The sequence below is a fragment of the Anolis sagrei genome, chromosome 4, assembly GCF_037176765.1.
Source record: "Anolis sagrei isolate rAnoSag1 chromosome 4, rAnoSag1.mat, whole genome shotgun sequence".
Lineage (NCBI taxonomy): Eukaryota > Metazoa > Chordata > Lepidosauria > Squamata > Dactyloidae > Anolis > Anolis sagrei.
Window position 1 is genome coordinate 6,839,100 of NC_090024.1, and position 20,916 is coordinate 6,860,015.

Genomic DNA, 20,916 nt, shown 5'->3' on the forward strand with positions numbered 1-20,916 from the left:
AACTGATGCAGGTAAAATGTCAGGAGAGAATGCTTCTAGAACATGGCCATACAGCCCGAAAAACCTGCAAGTTTACTCTTTGTAGTGCAGAGCACTATATCTACAGTCATGTGAACAGTTGCATTGACTTACAAAATGTCCTTTGAGAGAGATTCAAATGGACTTTAGGTGTCCATGTGGAAGATCTTCTTCCAGAAGCTCATGAAGCAAGAAATGTCTCTCTCTGTAAGCTCCTGCATAGCAAACGCAAACATGTAACTGTTGCCAAAACTCCCAGGGTCAGCTAGCTTCTGAGTGTGGCCCAACCAACCTGCTTTGTGCTTTGCATTTTTCAGATAACACACTCACCAAGTGATTTTTTTTACATGCTACAACGCTTTCTAATGTTTGGAAGGAATCCCTTTTCCTGTTGTTTGCATCCATTGTTTTGTAGTCTCCAGGGCAGCAGAAATCAAGCTTGCCCCTTCCTCAATGCAATACCCTTTCCTTGTGTTGCCCAGAAAAACACAGGCTTTTCTTGCCTTAGGACGCCAATGTTTTGTTCTTTCAGCAGATCTGAATTATAGACAAAAATTGACTGCCCCTATTCCTATGCACTTGCATTTTCAACCCAAACTGCACTAAATTACCAGGCATGACTGTCATTGTCTTTGGTTGCTCCATTGCTGCCATCCTGTGGCTTTGTATGGATTTGATATATTGGTTTTATCACTTGTATGCTGTGGGTTTTTAAGGCTGAGTCCCCCTCCTAAGGCAGTGTTTCGTAACCTTCTTAATGCCACGACCACTTAACACAGTCCCTCGTGTTGTGCTGACCCCCAACCATAACATTATTTTTGTGGCTACTTCATAACTGTAATTTTGCTCCTGTTATGAATTGTAATGTAAATATCTGATATGCAAGATGTATTTTCATTCACTGGACCAAATTTGGCACAAATACCCAATACGTCCAAATTTGAATACTAGTGGGGTGGAGGTGGGGTTGGGATTGATTTTATCATTTGGGAGTTGTAGTTGCTGGGATTTATAGTTCACCTACAACCAACGAGTATTCTGAACTCCACCGATGGAATCGAAGCAAACCTAGCACACAGAACTCCCCTGACCAACAGAAAATACTGGAAGGGTTTGGTGGGTATTGACTTTGTGTTTTGGAGTTGTAGTTCACCTACATCCAGAGAGCACTGTGGACTCAATGATGGATCTGGACCAAACTTGGCACAAATATTCCATATGCCCAAATGTGAACACTGATGGAGTTTGAGGGAAATAGACCTTGACATTTTGGAGTTGTAGTTGCTGGGATTTATAGTTCACCTACAATCAAAGAGCATTCTGAACCCCACCAACAATAGAATTGGGCCAAACATCCCACACAGAAAACCCATGACCAGGGGCGGCCCGTCCATTACTCGAAGTAAGCGGTGGCGGAATACTTTTTTTGCCAGGGGGCGCTGTTCTGTCCTTAGGCCACGCCTCCTCCTGCAGGCCCCATGCGCCCTCCACAGCCTTCTTCTAATGGAGAAGCGCAGGCCCCGCCCACTAGGCGAGAGGGAAGTCCTCCCTCCCTCCACGTGCTGCCAGGAGGGAGGCAGCCAGCCAGCCAGCCAGCCAGGCTCTTTCTCTTTCTCTTTCCCTTTCCTTCCCTGCATCTGAGCCTGGACCCCTCTCAGGGCAGCAAGGAGGCCTGGTCAAAAGGTACTGCAAATGTCATCTTCTGTACATGCCTCCCCCAAACCCCTCTAGTATTTGGTAATGGAAGTCCTATATGCCAAGCTTGGTTCAATTCTATTGTTGGTGGAGCTCAGAATGTTCTTTGGTGCTTGGTAAACTGCAATTCCCAAATGTCAGGGTCTATTTTTCCCAACCCCCTCTCCAGTATTTTCTGTTAGTCATGGAAGTCCTGTATGCCAAGTTTGGTTCAGTTCTATTATTGGTGGGGTTCAGAATGCTCTTTGGTGCTTGGTGAAGCATTCTCACCTGATGTTTCACCCACATCTATGGCAGGCATCCTCAAGAGGCTGTGAGGTCTGTTTGTAACTAGGCAAGTGGGGTTTGTATATCTGTGGAATGTCCAGGGTGGGAAAAAGAACTCATGTCTGCTTGAGGTAAGTGTGAATGTTGCAATTGGTCATCTTGATGAGTATTTAATGGCCTTGCAGCTTCAAAGCCGAGCTAGTTGCTGCCCAGGAATCCTTTGTTGAGAGCGGTTAACTGGCCCTGATTGCTTCATGTCAGGAATTCCCCCCCTTTTTTAGTGTTGCTCTTTATTTATTCTGATTTTAGAGGGTTATTTTAGAGGGCACTGGTAGCCAGATTTTGGGCGAGGGGCGAGCGAGGCATTCTCTCCTGACGTTTTGCCTGCATCTATGGCAAGCAGCATCCTCAGAGGTAGTGAAGTCTATATCTATAAGGGTTTATATTTATGTGGAATAATGACCAGGGTGGGACAAAGGACTCTTGTCTGCTGGAGCGAGGTGTGAATGTTTCAACTGACCACCTTGATTAGCACTTGATGGCCTGGCAGTGCCTGGAGCAATCTTTTGTTGAGAGGTGATTAGATGTCCCTGATTGGGTTGTTGTAGGTTTTTTCAGGCCATATGGCCATGGCCTAGAGGCATTTTCTCCTGACTTTTCGCCTGCATCTATGGCGAGCGAGAGGGGCGAGCGAGGCATTCTCTCCTGACGTTTTGCCTGCATCTATGGCAAGCAGCATCCTCAGAGGTAGTGAAGTCTATATCTATAAGGGTTTATATTTATGTGGAATAATGACCAGGGTGGGACAAAAGACTCTTGTCTGCTGGAGCGAGGTGTGAATGTTTCAACTGACCACCTTGATTAGCATTTGATGGCCTGGCAGTGCCTGGAGCAATCTTTTGTTGAGAGGTGATTACAGATGTCCCTGATTGGGTTGTTGTAGGTTTTTTCAGGCCATATGGCCATGGCCTAGAGGCATTTTCTCCTGACTTTTCGCCTGCATCTATGGCGAGCGAGAGGGGCGAGCGAGGCATTCTCTCCTGACGTTTTGCCTGCATCTATGGCAAGCAGCATCCTCAGAGGTAGTGAAGTCTATATCTATAAGGGTTTATATTTATGTGGAATAATGACCAGGGTGGGACAAAGGACTCTTGTCTGCTGGAGCGAGGTGTGAATGTTTCAACTGACCACCTTGATTAGCATTTGATGGCCTGGCAGTGCCTGGAGCAATCTTTTGTTGAGAGGTGATTACAGATGTCCCTGATTGGGTTGTTGTAGGTTTTTTCAGGCCATATGGCCATGGCCTAGAGGCATTTTCTCCTGACTTTTCGCCTGCATCTATGGCGAGCGAGAGGGGCGAGCGAGGCATTCTCTCCTGACGTTTTGCCTGCATCTATGGCAAGCAGCATCCTCAGAGGTAGTGAAGTCTATATCTATAAGGGTTTATATTTATGTGGAATAATGACCAGGGTGGGACAAAGGACTCTTGTCTGCTGGAGCGAGGTGTGAATGTTTCAACTGACCACCTTGATTAGCATTTGATGGCCTGGCAGTGCCTGGAGCAATCTTTTGTTGAGAGGTGATTACAGATGTCCCTGATTGGGTTGTTGTAGGTTTTTTCAGGCCATATGGCCATGGCCTAGAGGCATTTTCTCCTGACTTTTCGCCTGCATCTATGGCGAGCGAGAGGGGCGAGCGAGGCATTCTCTCCTGACGTTTTGCCTGCATCTATGGCAAGCATCCTCTACTAGTGAGGTCTGTTGGAAGTAGGAAAAAGGGTTTATATATTTATGTGGAATAATGACCAGGGTGGGACAAAGGACTCTTGTCTGCTGGAGCGAGGTGTGAATGTTTCAACTGACCACCTTGATTAGAGGGCCCGCCAGAGTGAGTGCCTGCCTTCCCTCCTTAATAATAATTTTAATTTCTCCTCCCTATTCTACTAAATTAATAATTAAATTTAAAAAATATTGAAAAAATATTGAAAAAAAGGGCGCCATCTTTACAAAATGTTTTGTAAATATTTACGAAATTTCGTAAATACCGAACTTTTTTTTTGAAAATTTTGTAATTATTTTAAATATCGAAACAAAAAAAACCCCCAATTACAAAACGATTTTAGAAACAAATTTTTGCGTTGTTACCCAGGCCTAATAGATAGATAGATAGATAGATAGATAGATAGATAGATAGATAGATAGATAGATAGATAGTGATTGGTTTTGGGGGGGGGGCACCAAAATACTGTTTGCTTACCATTGAAAATTACCTAGGGCCGCCTCTGCCCATGACCAACAGAAGATACTGTGTTTTCTGATGGTCTTTAGCGACCCCTCTGACATCCCCTTGTGGCCCCCACAGGGGTTCGGACTTCCAGGTTGAGAAACACTGTAATAGAAGATTGTTGTTGTTCATTCGTTCAGTCGTTTCCAACTCTTCGTGACCTCCTGAACAAGTCCATGCCAGAGCTCCCTGTCAGCCATCACCACACCCAGTTCCTTCAGGGTCAATCCAGTCACTTCAAGGATGCCATCCATCCATCTTGCCCTTGGTCGGCCCCTCTTCCTTTTTTCCTTCCATTTTCCCCAGCATCATTGTCTTTTGGGTTGTTGTAGGTTTTTTCAGGCTATATGGCCATGTTCTAGAGGCATTCTCTCCTGACATTTCACCTGCATCTGTGGCAAGCATCCTCAGAGCAACCTACAACAACCCAGTGATTCCGGTCATGAAAGCCTTCGACAATACATAATTGTCTTCTCCAAGCTTTCCTGTCTTCTCATGATGTGGCCAAAGTACTTCATCTTGGCCTCTACTATCCTTCCCTTCAATGACCAGTCAGGCTTTCCTTCCTGGAGGATGGACTGGTTGGATCTTCTGGCGGTCCAAGGCACTCTCAGCACTTTCCTCCAGCACCTCAGTTCCAAAGCATCTCTCTTCCTTCGCTCAGCCTTCCTTGTGGTCCAGCTCTCACATCCGTAGGTGACTATGGGAATACCATGGCTTTAACTATGCAGATCTCCGTTGCCAGTGTCATGTCTCTACTCTTCATTATTTTATCAAGATTGGTCATTCCTCTCCTCCCAAGAAGTAAGTGTCTCCTGATTTCCTGGCTGAAGTCTGCGTCTGCGTCTGCAGTCATCTGCGCACCTCGAAATACAAACCTTGTCACTGCCTCCACATTTTCTCCCTCTGTTTCAGGATGCAGTAGAGGAAATGCAATAATGAATAGGTAAAGGGGCAGTACAGGAATATCTGGCTAATCTAAAAGAATTCAAGTCTCCAGGGCCAGATAAACAGTATCCAAGGGTGGAGACAGTAAGTGTTAATTTTATAAGAATGAAGTCTTGAGAAAGTTAACGAAGGAAGGGAGGAAGAAGTGAAATAGATAGCATTGGCTCCCCAGGGGTCGTCACCCCCAGTTTGAGAAACACTGTCCTACGGCTAAGGACTTTATTACACGAAGCTGCTAATCCACTAATTCTACACCTTTAATGACTATGTCCAGAGGAGGGCGACTAATATGATCAAGGGTCTGGAGAACAAGCCCTATGAGGAGCGGCTTAAGGAGCTGGGCATGTTTAGCCTGAAGAAGAGAAGGATAAGAGGAGATATGATAGCGATGTATAAATATGAGAGGAAGCCACAGGAAGGAGGGAGCAACTTGTTTTCTGCTTCCATGGAGATTAGGACAAGGAACAATGGCTTCAAACTGCAAGAAAGGAGATTCCATCTGAACATGAGGAAGAACTTCCTGACTGTGAGAGCCGTTCAGCAGTGGAACTCTCTGCCCCGGAGTGTGGTGGAGGCTCCTTCTTTGGAAGCTTTTAAACAGAGGCTGGATGGCCATCTGTCAGGGGTGATTTGAATGCAATATTCCTGCTTCTTGGCAGAATGGGGTTGGACTGGATGGCCCATGAGGTCTCTTCCAACTCTTTGATTCTATGATTCTATGACTGAACTGCAAGGGTGTCATCATGCTGAAAGCAGCAAAGACCACCAGCATTGAAGCGATGGTCCTCCGCCATCAACTCCGCTGGACCAGCCACGTTGTCCAGATGCCCGACCACTGTCTCCCTAAGCAGTTGCTCTACTCCGAACTCAAGAACGGAAAACAGAATGCTGGCGGGCAGGAAAAGAGATTTAAAGATGGGCTCAAAGCCAACCTTTGAGCCCAATGTCTATACCAGAGATTTTAAGGTTGGCTTTGAGCCTATCTTTAAATCTCTCTCATAGACACTGAGAACTGGGAAGCCCTGGCCCATGAGCGCTCCAGCTGGAGGTCAGCTGTGACCAGCAGTGCTGCAGAATTTGAAGAGGACCCACCCTGGAGGATTATCCTACTCTGACAACGAGGGATCGCCTAAGTAAGTAAGTAATGGCTGTTTAACACTGAAGTTCTATAAAATATTGGTGTTTGGAATAAAATGTATCTGTTGTGACCAGTTCTGGGGGTAGGTTGGATTGAACGCAGTCCTGATAGATCCTTTGGTCTAAGTTACTGTTTATTGTCCATTTGCCTTCTTGCTCAGTTTCAGGCCTCATTCCAGCTCCGTGTTTCCCTTGGGAAATACAATAGGGCTGACACATCAGTCCTATCCAACACACACTTTGTTCCTGAGATGCTGTTGGAAAAACAGCCCAGCCCAGCATCGCCCAGAACAGGTTTCGGAATAGTTCTGTACTATCTGTCGCAACAAACCCACAGCCATCCTGCTTGGGAAATGTGAAATCTTCAAATGAAGAACCGATGAAAACTTAGATAAGGCGCATTCCTGCCTGCTTTAGAAGCCACACATTTGGGCAGGTGAGGCACTGCCCAGATAACACCCCATTTATCTTCCCAAAGAGCAAAAGATGCTGTCAGGTTTGCAAAGGAGGAGGATGAGCACCACACTTGGTAGCACCGTTTGGCATTGACTCTGGTGTTTTGGAATCCATCCATGCCATTCCCAGTGAGGCATCCATTGCCATTGAAAGATGCGGCATTGACATCCTGTGTCACCATATCCCAGTGATGTACAATGTGCCAGCTGTCCCCATTGATCACCTATCATTCCAGTTTTTCAACTGTTTTGGAAATTTCCTGGGTGCCCTTCAGATAAGGGATGCCCAGCTTTTATAAGATACACTAAACTGGTATTCTATGGTAGTTTCCCATCCAAGTACTATCCAGGAATGACCTTGCTTAGCTTCCAAGATCAGATGGGGCAGGATACCTTTTCAGGGCTTTAAAAGGGATGGATGGATGGAGGGAGGGAGGGAGGGATAGATAGATAGATAGATAGATAGATAGATAGATAGATAGATAGATAAATAGATGATAGATAGATGATAGATAGATAGATAGATAGATAGATAGATAGATAGATAGATAGATAGATAGATAGATAGGCAGGTAGAGTGATAGATAGAAAGCTAGCTGGGTGATAGATAGACAGACACACAGACAGACAGATAGACAGATAGGTAGAGTGATAGACAGAAAGCTAGCTGGGAGATAGATAGATAGATAGATAGATAGATAGATAGATAGATAGACTAATAGATAAGCAGATAGATAACAGATACAGAGGCGGATAGACAGACAGGCAGTAGCTAGTTAGGTGATAGATTGATATATAAGCAAATTGATAGATGGCAGATGGGAATAGATTGGCTGAGAAATGGGTAGATAGATAGACAGACAGACAGAAAGTAGCTAGATAGCAGATAGATAGATAGATAGATAGATAGATAGATAGATAGATAGATAGATAGATAGATGATAGATCACCATCACTGCCCATTTCTCTCAGAGGTACTTTTTTTAAAGAGAAAGCCAGGCAAAAGTGTGCCTAGTGAAATATGCACCACTTCATTGGCTTTTGGTATTTTTCAATCCCATGTATCCAAACCATCCAGATGACCAGTGTGCAAAATAAAGCATGCACGTAGTTGTTCTGCAGCAGATGACTTTGGAATTGTACCTATAAAATTTGGCATGATGAAATCCAAAATGAAGACTTGGTTTGAGTTGCAAGTTCATATGGTCTCTTTTCTCTCCTGCATTTTATGGATGGGTTTTATGACTATATGAAACACCCCTCTTGGATTGCTGACTCTTCCACCCTGGGAGTAGGAGAAGGGGAAGGAGAAGGAGAAGGAGGAGAAGGAGGAAGGAAGGGAGGGAGGGAGAGGAAGGAATGAAGAAAGAAGGAGAAGGGGAAGGAGAAGCAGAAGGAGGAAAGAAGGAGAATGAGAAGAAGGAGGGAGGAAGGAAGGAAGGAAGGAAGCAAGGAAGAAGGGAGGGGGGAGAATGAGGAGAAAGGAAGGAAAGAAGAAGGAGGAAGGAGGAGGAAGGAGGAGGAGGAGAAGGTGGAAAGAGGAAAGGAAGGAAGGAAGAAGAAAGGAAGGAGAAGGGGAAGGGGAAGGAGAAGGGGGAAAGAAGGAGAAGGAGAAGAAGGAGAAGGAGGAAAGAAGGAAGGAAGGAAGGAAGGAAGGAAGGAAGGAAGGAAGGAAGGAAGAAGGGAGGGGGGAGAATGAGGAGAAAGGAAGGAAGGAAGAAGGAGGAAGGAGGAGGAAGAGGAGGATGAGAAGGTGGAAAGAGGAAAGGAAGGAAGAAGGAAGGAAGGAGAAGGGGGAGGGGGAGGAGAAGGAGGAAAGAAGGAAAGAAGGAAGGAAGGAAGGGAGAAGAAGGAGGAGAGGAGGAGTAGAAGGCGGAAAGAGGGAAGGAAGGAAGGAAGAAGGAGGGAGGGGGAAGGAGAAGGAAAAGGAGAAGGAGGAAAGAAGGCGAGGGAGGAGAAGAAGGAGGAAAGAGGGAAGGATGGAGAAAGAGGAAGGAGGAGGAGGACGAGGAGGAGGAGGGAGAGAAAGAGAAGGAGGAAAGGAAGGAAGGAAGGAAGGAAGGAAGGAAGGAAGGAAGGAAGGAAGGAAGGAGAAGGAAAAGCAAAAGGAGAAGGAAAGGATAAAAGGAGGAAGGAAGGAAGGAAAAGGAAGGAAGGAATGAAGCGAGGGAGGGAGGGAGGGTAGGAGGAAGAATAGAGAAAGGAAAGAGGGAAAGATGGAAGGAAGGAGAAGGAAGGAAGGAAGGAGGAGGAGGAGGAGGAGAAGGAGGGGAAGAAAAAGAAAAAGAAAAAGAAAAAGAAAAAGAAAAAGAAAAAGAAAAAGAAGAGGATGATGATGATGATGATGATGATGAGTCTTGCCTGTGAAAGAAACAACCAAAGATGATTGACAGCTATTTCAAGATCAATAGTAACCTTCATTCAATTCCTATCTTGTTCACAATCCCAGTTGAACAAGATAGGCTTTTCAGAACAGAGTACATCATATATATATTTAAAATTTGGAGAAAAGAAGAATAAGATTGAGGGGTGGATGAATTGGGCCAGATTTTAGAAAAAAGTACATGTTGAGAATACAGCTCCCCAGCTAAAATACTGTTGCTGACTTTTGCTAAGAAATTGAGAGGTTCTATATCTGTATATACCATTGAAAAACCTATCAATTTATGGCAATGTTATGAATCTCATGGGGTTTTCTTAGGCTTAGGTGATGGTGCCAGTTCCTTCCTCTGAAGCAGAACCCAGAAAACCTGGTATTCATTGATGGTCTCCTAGCCAAACATTATTCAGTGTTGAGCCTGCTTAACTACTAAAATGTATGCGTGCCTTCAGGTCACCTGTAGATTATCTTAGGCAAAAGGGAACCCAGAGGTGATTCCTCTGAAATAGAGCCTACAGGACCCAGTATTTGTCAATGGTCTCCCATGCAAGTGCTAACCAGGGCTGACTCCACTTAGGTTCCAAGACCAGACAGAATCTGGTGCCTTGAGATTATTTGATCATCCTGCAGCAAGGGTTGTCACCAGCATAATTACCCGTTCTGATGTTTTGCAACCATCTTCCTCTTTGTCCTTGGCTTCCTTCAATTACTGCAAACTGAGTTCATAATGCAAAAGTAGCTTGTATTAAATTAAATCAGCAGAGAGGAGAGGACAGGGCAATATCTTGCTCTTCCCACTTGAACATTATTCAGATATATGTTCCCTCCTGCGCATGAGATTCTGATTGCATGCTGAAAGAAGACCTCTTCAATCAGAAGACCTATGGGGCCGAAAAGCTTGGCTTTGGAAGCACGCACAAAAACACATTCACTTAACTGGGTTCCTTTTCATGTCAATCACAGAATGATATTGTTTCTTGGGTACTGCAATGAAGGGTTATCATTCCTGAATGTTTTCCCTTGGGAAAGCTTTGTTGTTGTTCATTCGTTCAGTCGTCTCCGACTCTTCGTGACCTCATGGACCAGCCCACGCCAGAGCTCCCTGTCGGCCGTCACCACCCCCAGCTCCTTCAAGGTCAGTCCAGTCACTTCAAGGATGCCATCCATCCATCTTGCCCTTGGTCGGCCCCTCTTCCTTTTGCCTTCCACTTTCCCCAGCATCATTATCTTCTCCAGGCTTTGCTGTCTCCTCATGATGTGGCCAAAGTACTTCAACTTTGTCTCTAGTATCCTTCCCTCCAATGAACAGCCGGGCTTTATTTCCTGGAGGATGGACTGGTTGGATCTTCTCGCAGTCCAAGGCACTCTCAGAACTTTCCTCCAACACCACAGCTCAAAAGCATCGATCTTCCTTCGCTCAGCCTTCCCTAAGGTCCAGCTCTCACATCCATAGGTGACTATAGGGAATACTATTGCCTTGACTATGTGGATCTTTGTTGCCAGTCTGATGTCTCTGCTCTTTACTATTTTATTGAGATTGGACATTGCTCTCCTCCCAAGAAGGAAGCATCTTCTGATTTCCTGGCCACAGTCTGCATCTGCAGTAATCTTTGCACCTAGAAATACAAAGTCTGTCACGGCCTCTATGTTTTCTCCTTCTATTTCCCAGTTGTCAATCATTCTTGTTGCCATAATCTTGGTTTTTTTGACGTTTAGCTGCAACCCGGCTTTTGCGCTTTCTTCTTTCACCTTGATTAGAAGGCTCCTCAGCTCCTCCTCGCTTTCGGCCATCAGAGTGGTGTCATCTGCATATCTGAGGTTGTTAATGTTTCTTCCAGCAATTTTCACCCCAGCCTTGCATTCATCAAGCTCCGCACATCCTCACATTATGTGTTCTGCATACAAGTTAAAGAGGTTGGGTGAGAGTATGCAGCCTTGCCGTATGCCTTTCCCAATCTTGAACCAGTCTGTTGTTGGGAAAGCTTACTGCAATAAATAAAAGAATACTAGTATATGCCAGAAAAGGGTGTTCTAGAATATACTGAAGATAAATGCAATCAGTGGGTCTCCTTGCCATTGGGAAGATGGGTTCTAGAATACCTGTTGACATCTGTCCAGTGGCATAAAAAGGTTCATTTATATTTGGTAGACCATACAAAGCTGGGGAACCCATTATCCAGCACTAGGGACCCAGAACCATACAAATAGACCTTGAAGGGTCATCAAGTCCTTCACGTCTCATGTAGTTCAATCGTCTTCCTATATTTAGACCTTTAAGGGCCATCTACACCAATCCTTATTAAGATCTCCTAAGGTAATCTAGCTCAACCCTCATTTAGACCTTCAAGAATCGTCTAGTCCAATCCTGATTGAGATCTCCAAGGGTCATTTAACCCAATCCTCTTCCAAGCACGAATAGACAATTACATTGTATTGTCGAAAGCTTTCATGGCCGGAATAACTGGGTTGTTGTAGGTTTTTTCAGGCTATATGGCCATGTTCTAGAGGCATTCTCTCCTTACTTTTGCATTATGAACTTAGGAGAGAATGCCTCTAGAACAGTGTTTCTCAACCTTCCTAATGCCGCGACCCCTTGATACAGTTCCTCATGTCGTGGTGACCCCCAACCATCAAATTATTTTTGTTGCGACATCATAACTGCAATTTTGCTCGTGTTATGAATCCCAATGTAAATATCCAATAAGCAGGATGTATTTTCATTCACACTTGGCACAAATACCCAATATGCCCAAATTTGAATACTGGTGGGGTTGGGAGAGATTGATTTTGTCATTTGGGAGTTGTAGTTGCTGGGATTTATAGTTCACCTACAATCATAGAGCATTCTGAACTCCACCAACGATGGAATTGAACAAACCTTGGCACACAGAACTCCCATGACCAACAGAAAACACTAGAAGAGTTTGGTGGGCATTGACCTTGCGTTTGGAAGTTGTAGTTCACCTGCACCCAGAAAGCACTGTGGAGTCAAACAAGGATGGATCTGGACCAAACTTGGCACGAATACTCAATATGCACAAATGTGAACACTGGAGGAGTTTGGGGAAAATAGACCTTGATATTTGGGAGTTGTGGTTGCTGGGATTTACAGTTCACATACGATCAAAGAGCCCCTTGAATCCCACTAATGACAGAATTGGGCCAAACTTCCCACACACAACCCCTGTGACCAACAGAAAATACTGTGTTTTCTGATGGTCTTTGGCGATCCCTCTGACACCCCCTCGTGACCCCCCCAGGGGTCCCGACCCCCAGGTTGAGAAACACTGCTCTAGAACATGGCCATATAGCCTGAAAAAACCTACAACAACCCAGACAATTACATTGTTCCTGAGAAATGGCCATCTAACCTCCATTTTGCTGATGTTGCTTTGTGTGCCTTCAAGTCATTACTGACTTATGGGGTTTTCCTGGCAGGATTTGTTCAGAATGGATTTGACTTTGCCTAGGAGGCTGAGAAAGTGTGACTTGCCCAATGTCACCCAATAGATTTTCATGGCCTAGCAAGGATTCAAACTCTGGTCTCCCAATGAACCCATTGGTTCATGTTCTAGTCTCTGGAATTGCAGAAAACAAACAGGTTCCATCTTCCATCTTATATTTAAAGATGGTTATCAAACATCTTCCAGTCTTCTCTTCCAAACTAAACATACCCAGCCTCCGGATTTATTCTTAACTGGCTTTGGTTCCCAGACCTTTAATCATTTAGGTTGCCCTTTTCTGGATGTGTTCCATCTTCAATTTCCTTCTTGAACGGTGGCACCCAGAACTGAAGTATTGGGCCTGGGATAGTCTCAGGAGAATTTAATTTATGAGTTTGTTCATGACAATATTTTGATTTCACCCATGTATTGTGAAATGCCAGGTCAGTGATCAGAGAACACAATAGGAACAGGTTCAACAGTTCCTAATTAAAATCAATAATATAAACAAGATATATAAATATTGAATTATGAGATAGAAGGGGACTCATGGGTGGTCTAATCCAAAGGTTCTTAAACTGTGGGTCGTGGAAAATCTGTCAATGGTAAAAGGTTCCAGAATGCCACCTAGTGGCTGTTTTAGATCATTACACAAATCTGTTGGCTCCAATTGATGCAGGCCAAAATCCCATTGGCTTTTTTTGCCGCCACATCACATTGTTGGCTCATGTTTAACTTGTTGTCCATGAGGACTCCAAGATCTTTTTCACATGTCCTGCTCTCGAGCCATGCATTGTCCCCCATTCTGTATCTTTGCATTTTGTTTTTTCTGCCAAAGTGGAGTATCTTGCATTTGCCACTGTTGAACTTCATTTTGTTAGTTTTGACCCATCATCTCTCTAATCTGTCAAGATCGTTTTGAATCTTGCTCCTGTCCTCTGGAGTATTGGCTATCCCTCCCAATTTGGTGTCATCTGCAAACTTGATGATCCTGCCTTCTAGCCCTTCATCTAAGTCAGTGGTTCTCAACCTGGGGTCCCCAGATGTTTTTGGCCTTCAACTCCCAGAAATCCTAACAGCTGGTAAACTGGCTGGGATTTCTGGGAGTTGTAGACCAAAAACATCTGGGGACCCCAGGTTGAGAACCACTGATCTAAGTAATTAATAAAGATGCTGAACAGGACCGGGCCCCTGTTTGGCCTGCGGCACTCCGCTCGTCACTTCTTTCCAGGATGAAGAGGAAGCCTTGGGGAGAATTACCTTCTTGTTTCGTTTATTTAACCAATTACAGATCCACCTCACCGTAGTTTTGCCTAACCCACATTGGACTAGTTTCCTTGCCAGAAGGTCATGGGGGACCTTGTCGAAGGCCTTACTGAAATCCAGGTACGCTACATTCATGGCATTCCCCGCATCTACCTAGCTTGTAACTTTATTGAAAAAAGAGATCAGATTAGTCTGGCATAACAGGAGTTGTATGCTCCCTGAGCATCGCTCCTGTTATTAATCTGGCTGCCATCCGTTGGACCATTTGAAGCTTCCAGATAGTCTTCAAGGGCAACCCCATGTAGAGCGCATTGTAGTAATCTATCCGGGATGTAACCAGAGCGTGGACTACTGTGGCCAAGTCAGACTTCCCAAGGTACGGCCGCAGCTGGCGCATGTTTTAACTGTGCAATGCTCCCCTGGTCACCGCCGAAACCTGGGGTTCCTGTCTCAGCGATGAATCCAGAATCACTCCCAAGCTGCAAACCTGCGTCTTCAGGGGGAGTGCGATCCCATCCAACACAGGCTGTAACCCTATGCCCTATTTGGCCTTTCGACTGACCAGGAGGACCTCTGTCTTGTCTAGATTCAATTTCAATTTGTTAGCCCTCATCCAGTATGACACTGCAGCCAAGCATCGGTTCAAGATCTGGACAGCCTCCTTAGATGGTTGACAATCCATCTCACAAGGGTGTGCATTTTTACCTGAAATCTGCATGCATATTTTCCTTATTTACACCTCTTGCAACTGGGGACATGGGTTATAATCCACATGACCTCATGGGATAGATCAGGGGTCCTCAAACTTTTTAAACAGAGGGCCAAATCACAGTCCATCAAACTATTGGAGGGCCGGATTATAATTTGAAAAAAAATTGAATGAATTTCTATGCACACTGCACATATCTTATTTGTAGTGCAAAAAACCACAATAATTAAAATGAAGAACATTTTTAACAAATATAAACTTATTGGTATTTCAATGGGAAGTGTGGGCCTGCTTTTGGCTGATGAGATAAGGTTGTTGTTGTTGTTGTTGTTGTGTGCTTTCAAGTCATTTCAGACTTAGGTTGACCCTGAGCGAGGGCCAGGTAAATGACCTTGGAGGGCCGTATCCGGCCCCCGGGCCGTAGTTTGAGGACTCCTGGGATAGATAATAGGGCTGGGCGGTTTCGTTCGTTAATTTCGTAATTTGTTATTAATACGTTATTTTTTTTATAACGAAGCGATATTGAACCATTCAGGAGCAACTAAAAAACGAAATGAATTTTTTCAATTAGTTTCGTAATTGTTTCGAAATCGATTCGTAATTGATTCGAAATCGTTTCGTTATTATTTCCGCATGTCTGGTGCAAGTTTTATAGTCGTTGTTTGTTTTCTCAGTGAAAAAAAAATAAATTATCACACCAACAGTCAACAACAGAGGGAGAAGGAAGCTTTCTGTCCCCTTTGGAGGTTTTTTTAGCGTATTGCGCGATCGCGCCCGCCATTAACGAATCGATTCGTAATTGTTTCGAAATCGATTCGTAATTGATTCGTAATTTACGAAATTTCGTAAATAACGAAAAAATTTTAAGGAAAATTTCGGAATTAATTTAAAAATCGAAACGCAAAAACCCCCTAAAAACGAATCGAGTTTAGAAACAAATTTTTCCGTGGTTGCCCAGCCCTAATAGATAATACATTGGTTTGCTTTCAGATTAGTTTGCTGCCCCTTAGTGGCCAAAGGCGACAGGAAGGATCTAACATTGCTGGACAAAATGACAACAAAGTTTTTATCAAATCATAGCATGACAGAATTGGAGGAGATCCCAAAGGCCATCCAGTCCAACCCCCTTCTGCCATGCAGGATGATACAACTAAAACCTTCCCAATAGATGGCCATCTAGCCTCTGTTTCAAAACCTTCAGAGAAGGAGACTTCCCTGGCAACATATTCTACTGTCCAACGGCTCTTACCCTCAGGAAGTTCTCCCTCATGTTTAGGTAGAATCTCTTTACCTGCATAATTCAGTCATACATTTGATTGTATGCATGGCTGTGCATTCAGTAGTCACATTACCCTATAAAGGAATGACGGCATTGTGCAAACTATGTGCAACTCTGTACATCTACATCTTGCACTGCCGGTTCAGAATCTTGCTGATATTGCCAATGCTTATGCATGAGTCATTCTATTTTGAGGTTATCAGATCCTTCCCTTTGGCATCCCAACACAGACGCCCTTTGAAACAAGAAAATATTTATTTATTTGCTTACTGTATTTGTATACCGCCTTTCTCAGCCCGCAGGCAACTCAAGGCGGTTAACAGGGCAAAATTCAATGCTTACAATGTCTTAAATACAATTGAAAACATAACGTATAATAAAAACTAAACAAATCAATCTATATAAATAAAAATGTAATGAGGGTATCCACATGGTGAGAGCACCATGATGAAATCCGTATTGATCATTATGCTTTCTATTGAATTGTTTATATTTCCATAGCCTCCTCATTGTCTCAGAAGTTGACATTTGTGGGTACACTGGGCTTCACATATAATCCCACCTTGCGCTATTTACATATTGCTTCAAACTACTTAATTATGCTGAGCTGGGTGACCTTCCTGAATGGCTCCAGTTTCAAATGGATAAATGACAGCTCTCCATTCTTCCCACCACAAGGGAGACTCCATCCATCTCTGATGTCAGCAGGAGTCCCCAGCCAATGAGAAGCCAGATCCTAGCATGACCACTTTTCAGCCAATCAGAGGAGGGATCTCGAACTTTGTATAGGTGTCTTGCACTGCATTGTGTGGGTATGTCCAATTCCTTTAGAGCGGAGACTCTGTATCAGACATCCTTTCAAGCCTGAAAGCTAATAAACTTCTGTTTGTTGCCTTCAAACCCAGTCTGCTTACTTTCATCTGGCTACCAAAGAAGCAAGGTGCACCAGGCAACAGATCCACACCTCTCCTTCATGGTTAGCTGAATTTTGGTCAAAGTACCATCAGAATAGTTGCACTCAAAAATTGTACAATTATTGCAATTTGATTCCTCTGAAAATATTGACAACTCTCTAGGCTGTGATCTATGAAGTCTTGAGGTTTGTATTACAGTCATATGTTTGGAATTTTGTGAAGAAAACCAAACTCTTTGCCCAGTTCTGTGGATTCTTGGGATTTGAGATTTGTATCCATATTCTGGTTCTATTGTGTCTTTGATGACTTCTCAGAAGCCTTTGGTTTCTCTCCAAAAGTGTCTGGAGCAGACACTAGAAGGTAAAATCAAGGGCAAAGAGAATCATGTCATTCCTGGCACTGTGCCTTCTGCCGGCGAGACAAGAATTTATCATCAGCATTTTGCAGTAAGAATGTGTTAACTTGTAAGCTTGTTCCATAGCACTGCATTGTTCCTTATCCAAACTACAAGAGCTATTCTGCTTCGTGGCACATTATTATCGGTAGTACATTCCTTTTCCCTATCAGCATTTCTCCGCCTTGAAAAAAACACAACAATGCACTTTAAAGCTGAACATGTTTGATTTAAGCATGCAATGAAATGGGCCATAGCCCATGAAATCTCATGTCAGATAAAACCTGTTTGCCTTTAAGGGTTCATACCTTTTGTTCTAATATTTCCTAAATTGCTAATACAGATTAAATGTCCCTTATCTGAATTCCTTGGGGCCAGAAGTGCTTGGGTTTGTGGGTCCCTCCTTTTTGGGTTCTTCCATTTACATAATCAGGAATCTTGTTGGAGATGAGACCTAAGTGGAAACACAAAATCCATTTCTGCTCCTAATAATAATAATAATAATAATAATAATAATAAACCTTATACACATAGCATGATTGAAATTTTATATCAAATCTTGTATTAATTTTGTGCATAAAGCATAGTATGGGTGTGCTGAACCACAAGAAAGCAAGGGTGTCGCTATCTCAACCACTGATGTAATTGGGAGCATTTTGGGTGTTGGAATTCTAGATACTCAGCCTACACCTAGAATTAATGCAGTCTAACCATGGAATTCTGGGAGGTGTAGTTTTGTGGGGCATCAGCACTCTTTGGCAGAGAAGGCTTAAGACATAGTATTACAAGTTTGAGTGTTGTCACTGTTCTGTCTGGGCCTGTAAAATTTGTCTTTTGATTAAGACGTGCACTTTGTGCCCAGCGGAAAGCCAGGGCGCCTCGAAAGAGAGGCCCTCAAGGATTTTCCTGTACAGTAGTCTTAGAGACTTGAAAGGTTTAACAAAGTCCTTTATTATTGAACAAATTAAACAAACACTTCCCAAATCTTCAATGGGTCAAACAAATGCTTCTTAACTTGTCTACAATGGACAGGCACCTTGCTTGGAGAACTATTTCTTTCTTTAACAAGGAAAACCCTTTTTTAACCTCTCCCAGGCTGTCTACTATCTAAGCTTTGCTGATGTGGGTTCTACTACCGGATCCAAACTGCTTCTTTGGCGCTGAGTAGACCAACCAGTCAAGGCTTGTAGATTCTTCCGCTGGAGTTCTTTGGGTCTGTAAAGCTGTTTTCCCTCTGGAATTTCTTTAAGACTTTAGGGCTGTTTCCCTCAGATGCTGTAAGGCTGAGAGGCTGCAAGCTCCCAGCCAAAGCTTTGGGAATTTCCTCCCGGAATGTCTGGCAAAATGAAGCTTTTCTGCAGATGAAGCTTGTCCACGTCCTCTAACTCAGCTTTCCTCACTAAGACTAACTAAAAATGGTCCCCTCTTCCCTTCCCAACTCCCTGGGAGAAGGGGCAGATCCAAACTTAACAATGATAGACAGGTGGCTTGCCCTATGACTGCAAACCAAAGGAAGTCACCTTTTTGCAGAATCCCTGAAACTTTGGAATGCATGCAAACACTTAATAGAAAGAGAATGAAGTTGGAGCTCCTGGTACAGACGTACCAGCACAGTCACACTGTATGAATTACACAGTGTAGATGCAAAAGATTTATAGTGTGGGACATGGTCCCAAAAGTGACGAAACAGTCTTGTATGGGAATCTCCCTTCTAACTGTTCTATTGCATAGTTACATCAACAAGGAGGAGGTGAAACTAGGAGAGATGGAAACGATGCCAAATGGGAGAATGAACTAGGTGTGCACCATCTGATATCACATCACGCCAGAAATATAAAAAGTTGTGCGCCTGTACCTTGGAAAGTTAGACTTGGCCATGGTAGTCCATACTCTGGTTACATCCCATATAGACTATTGCAACGTGCTCTATGTGGGGTTGCCTTTGAAGACTACTTGGAAGCTTCAAGTGGTCCAATGGGTGGCAGCCAGATTGCTCACCAGAGCGGCGTACAGAGGGCCTACAACCATCCCCACTCTCATTATGCCAGTTCCACTGGTTGCCAGTCTGCCACTGAGCACAATTCAAAGTGCTGGCTTTAGCCAATAAAGCCCTAAATGGTTCCTGCCCAGCTTACCTGTCCGAGTTGTTGGAGCATGCAAGGAATCAGTGAGTGTGTGTGTCAACTTTAAAATAAGATGCATGAAGCTGATTGATCGTGCAATGCCCAGGGAGTAGGGTGTGCCTGGGACTTTTGGTTACTGCTACATTTTTGTTCAGGCTCGAGCTGATACCCAGCTACTCTTGCGTTTCAAACCTGGGACAACCGCGATTCCTGAGAACTTTAGGCTGTGTTTGGAAGCAGTGATGAGTTGGCTGTGAGTGAGCAGACTAAAAGTCAATCCGGCAAAAACTGAGATACTCTGGCCCAGCCAACCACCAGAATTAACCCAGTCTCTGCCTGATTTCGATGGGAAAGTTCTGGTTCCGTCTTCCACTGTTAAAAGCCTTGGGGTTGTGTTGGACTCATCGCTGACGATGGAGACCCAGAACACTGCCATAAGTAAGCAGGCCTTTTTTCATCTTCGCCAGGCAAGGAAATTGGCATCCTACCTTTCGGTAGAAGCATTGGCAACGGTAATCCACGCAACAGTCACCACGAGGTTGGACTATTGCAATGCCTTATATGCTGGCCTTCCAAAGTCAATGACCCAGAAGATTCAGATGGTCCAAAATGTGGTAGCCAGGCTGCTAGCGGGATCATCTCTAAGATCCCATATTACACCGATTCTACAACAACTGCATTGGCTACCAATAGAACATCGGATCTCTTACAAGATCCTGATCCTGACATTTAGAGCTCAACATGGCCAAGGACCTTTAAATCTTAGGGACCGCCTCATTCCTTTTCCCCATCAGTGGTCACCTCGATCCACCCAAGAAAATCTCCTATACATACCAGGTCCTAGGGAGGTACACCTGGAAGCTACAAGGCATAGAGCTTTTTCGATCTATGCTCCAATTCTGTGGAACTCATTGCCTCCATACGTTAGAGCAATGTCAGAGTTGCGACCTTTTGTAAAGGCGCTCAAGACTTCGCTGTTTGGTTGTGCATTTAAGTAACGTGATCAGATCTAATTTGACAAACAGTCACTGTTGTATGTTTTTATGTGGAATGTTTTTATATTGTGTAAATGCTATTTTAGATTGTAAGTCGCTCGAAGCACCTTGGTGGAGAGTGACTAATTAAGAAATAAAGTGAAGTGAAGTGAAGAAGCTATGCAGGTGCAGAGAGAAAAACACACAGAGAGAGTGCTCTCACTTTATGAGCTGCTGAAGGAGTTCATCCACATGGACAAAGAAAGACCATTTTAAATCTCTCATAAAAATGACATTTAGTGAGTTGATGCAACTGATCATATTGTACATATGTTGTTCTGAACTAAGAAGAGTAAACTACTTGTTCTTTTCTGTTCACCTGTGTGGCAGATTTTCTTTCTCTGGCAAGGCAGAGTATGGGCTGATAAAGCGTAAACTACACATGGTGTATTTTACAACACACCACACCAATGTATCTCCTCGAAGGCTAAGATCATAGAACCATAGAGTTGGAAGAGGCCTCATGGGCCATCCAGTCCAACCCCTTTCTGCCAAGAAGCAGGAATATTGCATTCAGATCACCCCTGACAGATGGCCATCCAGCCTCTGTTTAAAAGCTTCCAAAGAAGGA